Source organism: Elephantulus edwardii, unplaced genomic scaffold (genome assembly GCF_000299155.1).
Source record: "Elephantulus edwardii isolate Elephantulus edwardi_28Jun2011 unplaced genomic scaffold, EleEdw1.0 scaffold00328, whole genome shotgun sequence".
Taxonomy (NCBI): Eukaryota; Metazoa; Chordata; class Mammalia; order Macroscelidea; family Macroscelididae; genus Elephantulus; species Elephantulus edwardii.
This window is the reverse complement of record NW_006400078.1, coordinates 1,513,588-1,518,957: the sequence shown is the minus strand read 5'-3', so window position 1 is coordinate 1,518,957 and position 5,370 is coordinate 1,513,588. Positions and strand designations below refer to the sequence as shown.

At 47.2% G+C, this 5,370-nt stretch overlaps 1 pseudogene; it reads right to left on the bottom strand.

The window, feature by feature from the left end:
* Positions 1–2,199, bottom strand: part of LOC102845689 — a 15,521-nt pseudogene extending 13,322 nt beyond the window's left edge.
* Positions 2,200–5,370: the final 3,171 nt, after the last annotated feature.

Sequence of the window (5,370 nt, the reverse complement as noted above, 5' to 3'; positions counted from 1 at the left end):
CCCAAAATCTCTGTAAATGTTTATGAAAATTAATAAAATATAATTATAGGGGGGAAAAAAAAGGTGAGGTTGCTTACATACCAGCGTTCAGGGTTCCCACACATGACTGTCTGATCTGATCAGGGTCTCCAAAGGTTGTCTCAGCTTCAGGCTCTTTGACCTCTGATAAAACATAACTGAGAGATAATGATTCCTCTACTCATGATAACAGCATAATGGGCTTTTCCTGGTGCAGAATACTTTTTTTAATCTTTTTTTTTCTTTTTTCTTGTTGTGTACCATTGAATTGGATCTGGCTGGCACAGGAGGAAATTACCCCTCCTTCTCCGACAGAGCATCAAGTAGATTTGAACCACATGCCTTCAGGATTGCAGTGCAGCTTCTTGCCATGAGGCTACCAGAGCTCCCTTCGCATAATACTTTTTAACTTATTATCTTTTTCTCTTTCATTGGTTTTTTTTCTTTTTACCTACATTTGCCCACCTTGGGACAGGACAGTAGCTCTAGCCGCAGTATCAGTCCTGATTGCTGGTGGCAAGACCAGTCTAGCAAGAACTTCTCTCTCAGTCACTCCCACTCATGATAGGGGTGGTGGTGGTAGCTGCGCCAAGTCCAACTCATAGCAACCCTGTGAACAATAATAGAGTTGAATCCTATCCCGTCCTAGGGAAGCTCTGGTGGCCTAGTGGTAAGAAGCTGCACAGCAATCCTGAAGGCATGAGTTCTAATCCACCAGCTGCTCCTCGGGAGAAGGATAGACAGTCTCCTCCTGTTCAATTAACTGCCTCTGAAAACCCAACACCAACAATTCTATCCTATGCCGTTCTCACAATCTGGCACACGTGAGCTCATTGCTGCAGTCACTTTGTCAATCCACCTGGTTGAGGGTCTTTACCGACCCTCCACCTTTCCAAGCACGATGTCACCATCCAAGGAGTAACCTCTCCTAGCAACATGTCCAGAGTATGTGAGACAAAGCTTTATTATCTTTGCTTCCAAGGAGCACTTTGGCTGCACCTACTCCAAGACATATCTAGTCATTCTTTTGGTGGGTGGTGGTGGTGGTGGTTGTTGTTATATGCCATCGAGTCACTTGTGACTCATAGCGACCCTAAACTCTGCTCTGTCCTGTGCCAATCTCATTGTCTCCGATACACTCATCCCGATTACCCCAGTCACCAAATCAATCCATCTCCTACAGGGCCTTCTCCTCCTGAACCTGCCAATGTCCATCTCCAAGGACAGGTCTCTCCTTACAACATGACCAAAGTATGTTAGACGGAGCCTCAGAATCCTTGCCTTCAAGGAGCCGCCCAGTTTAACCCTCTCCAGGATGAATCTGTTTGTTTTCTTAGCAGTCCATAGTACCCTCAATACACTTTTGCAGCACCAAAGATCAAAGGCATCAATTCTCCTTCTACCCTCCCTAGTCATAATAAGAGTTCAGGCATCGTGGAGGCTGGACCTGGTCACCACAGCACTAAACAGTCCTCCCCGCAACATGAAACTGACTCCCATGCTGTCAAACAGGTCTCCTCCCACTTCTCCTTCCCACCAATCCTGACATGAACCATCCCTCCCAGGGCTTTCACTGCTCTGCTAATCTGTTGCAATGGCCACACAGATCCATACTCACGGTTATGGGATTTATCTTGGAAGTTAACGGGTTTCAATTCAAGTTGAAAACAGGATGCAGTTCTTTAGTTCTCAAGTATCCTCTCAGGCCCTTTGACTTTCAGCTTTCTGGCTTTAGGTCATTATAAAGCTCCTGTCATCTTGCCAATTACGGCATCTCCCCTATTAGTCATCCAGCAAGCTTGAGCAAAAATCCCTGGCTCCCGCTTGGTGGGACAACAATACAATACAGCAATATTCACTGTCAATTCAAATGTTACTCCATCAAGGTGGGTGTCCTTCTTATCTCTTCTTATTCTAACAGAAATACCACAGATGGGTGACTTCACAAAGCAGACATTTGTCTTACAAAAATAACCTAACAGTCCTACTGGACTCACGGGCACCTAACAACAAAAATCTGACCACAGGTTAGGAGCTGGACATCTGAATTCAGAGCACTAGCTATGCTGAAGGCTTGCTTCCTCCATTGGTCCTGGAGAAAGGTCCTTGCCTCGACTCACCCTCTAGAAGGTACCCCTGGAGATCCCCATGTGCCCCTGTGTCTCCGAAGTTTACCACCATGGGGACTTGTGTTCCCCACGCCCCACCCTCTGTCCTGGTTGTTCTGAGGTGCCCCTCCCCACTGGCTCCCTCTCTCATTTTATCTCCCATGGGTCTAAAAGCAATGCAGGCCACACCCCAGGGAAGGTCCCCTTTAATCAGGTCATAACGGACCCTCCAGTAGGTTTTCAGAGGCACTCAATCCCACAGAAGGAGATTGCCGTCTTACTCCCAAAGAACAGCTAGCTGGTAGATTTGAACCGTGTACTTTCAAATTGGTAATGCAGCCCCTCCCCACTAGGCCACCAGGTCAGAATTTACAACTAGGAGAATTACATTATACATGAATCATGGTCTTGCCAAATTGACATAAATTTGGGAGGGGCACAATCCAATCCTTGACAGGAATTTATTGACTCCATCCCATCAGCCCCTTGGGAATTCTGGTGGATAGGTTAAGGGGTGCAGTTACATTCGCATACTGAGGGATCAGTCTAGTTTCTAGCACCTACTGCATTTGCTCATTTCACTTTCCTATTAAACCATTACTCAGAGTGAGACCCAGTCACTATGCTGTTTTGTGGCCCTTGGCTGCACCCTGTGGGCTTCAAAGTGTGTTCCTTGGTTTGGAAAAAAAAAAAAAGTCTAACCAGGTGACTCAGTGTGTCTTTTCTTTCAATTCCTTAGAGGTGTTTTGGTATTTGCCTCTGTCACAGGAAATGATAAGCCCAGTGCAAAACAAATATCTGTTCCTGTGAGGATCTCTGTCACAGACTGAATTTTGTCCCTTGAAAAGATACGCATATAATGACAGAAGGGGAAGCTAGTTCTCTCTCTCTCTCTCTCTCTGTGTCTCTCTGTCTCTCTCTCTCTCTCTCTCTCACACACACACACACACATACACATATCCCACCCCCCACCCCACATCCCGACCCTCACCACCACCCCACCACCCCATCTCCACCCCTTGTCAGGATCCTGGTAAACCGGAAAGTTGTAGGAGGATTAAGGGCGGAATGCAACACTCCCTAAATCCCATCACAGACCTAATCTGATGTAAAGGGAGTTCCCCTAGGTGTGGCCTGTGTACCTTTTATTTCACAAGGGTGGAGGGACAGCACAAGCAGGCCCTGGGTGAGATGGATTGACTCAGTGACCGGGTAATGCAGTAGGTGTATTAGAGACAAAGAGGTTGGCTCAGGATAGAGCAGTGTTCAGAGCTGTTGTACACAGGGTCACTGTGAGTCACAAGAGACTGGAAAGCACATAACAACAACAAAAACAATAGCAGGGAACCAAGGTGGGCGTGATGCAGGCCATGGCCTTTTTAATCACTTGCAATGCATCTGAGAGCTGGACAATGAATAAAGATGGCAGAACTGATGCCTTTGAACTTGGTGTTGGAGAAAAGCACTGAATACCCCAGGGGCTGCCGAAAGAACAAACACATGACTTAGGAAAAGGGCTGCCAGCGTGCTCCTTGGAGGCAAGGGTGACGAAGCTTCAACTCTCCTACTTCAGCCACATTGCTAAGAGGGGCTACTCCTTGGCTTAAAGGGACATCACTCCTAGAAAGAAGAGGGTCAGTGAAAGAGAAGACCCTCAACGAGATGAATTGGCACAGTGACTGCAGCAATGGGCTCTAGTGTGTCAGAGATGATGGCACAGGAGAGGACAGGGTTCAGGTCTGTTGTTCAGAGTCGCTGTGGGTCGTAAACTTGACGGCACCTAACAACGACAGCCAGTGGCCTAGTACGTAGGGAGTTGTGCTGCCAGCCCAAATCCCCCTGCAGCTCTGTGGGGGAAAGACAGGCAATCTCATCTTCACAGCCTCTCAAAATCTCCAGGAGGTCGGCTACAACATTCCAGCTTTACCAGGATGAGTTAGGGTAAACAAATTTCAGTTTCTTTGGTGTTCCTTTTGAGATTCTTTTTGAGGAAGTAATAGCAGAAGATATAGTATGTAATAGCCTCTGGAAACTCTAAGAACACTGAGAAACGATAGTTGTAGAAAGGCTTCAGGTCTTTTATTCATAAGATCACCATGCTCAACTCAGGGCAATCAACAACAACAATAATAGCAGAAGAGAGAAACAAACTGAGAAGTGGATACTGTCAGGACCATCAAGAACTGATCACCAGGAAGAGAGAGAGAGAGAGACTGTGTGTGTGTGTGTGTGTGTGTGTGTGTGTGTGTGTGTGTGTGTGTGTTTTCTGTCAAATCGGATCTGACTAGTACAGGAAGAGATTGCCCCTCCTTCTCCAGCAAAGCATCTGGTGGCTTAGAACTGCGTACCTCTGGAATTGCAGTGCGGCTTCTTGCCACTAGGCCAGAGTGTGTCTTTTTTGACTGGGCTTCTAAGAGACTGGCCTCTGGTACTGGGGACAGTCAGAAGACGTGGGAGTCTCCAGGAATGCCTGGCCTGGGGAAGCTGAAGGAAAACAAGGGCTTTCCTCCCCAACTGACCGGCAGACACACAGAGAGCCTTTCCCTAGAGCTGGTGTCCTGAACTTGGACTTCCAGCCTTGAAACCTGGGGGAGGAGCTCTGGTGGCTGAATGGTAAAGGAAAGGTCCAAGCTCACTGTCTTGTAGCTGAATGTTTTTGAGGGGCTGTAAGGAGGGGGAGATTGTCAGTCCTCTCCCTCCTAGAGCTGCAGGTGGATTTTGGCAGCACAACTCCCTGGACACAAGGCCACCAGTTGTTGTTATTAGGTGTCCTCGAGTTGAGTCCAGTAGCAACACTGATCAAGTAAGTATATGGCGAATATGCTTTATGTAAAATGCTCGCTTTGATGAACATGGAGAGCTGAGGTTTAACAAAGAGAAGAGCAGGGTGTTCCTCTGTTCTATGTTGGCCTGGTGGGGACAGTCACAGCACTTTCAAGGGCCTGGGCCCTTTTCCATCATTTTAGGACCCCCTGTTTTTTCTCCTGGAGTGAGTCATAAAACCATATTTAGGGGTACACATTAATCAGATTATTATCTCCTGGTCTAGAGGGACCTGTTTGAGTAGGGTCAGAAAGTCAGCAAAATGGAATCTCTTTGGTTTCAACCTTCTAGTAAGGTTGCTAATATAAAGGTATGTGGTTCAAATCCACCAGCTGCTCTGAAGGAGGACGAACAATCTCCTCTCACGTGATTTACAGCCTCTGAAAACCCGCTGGAGGGTCAGCTGTGGGTTGGCTCCAAC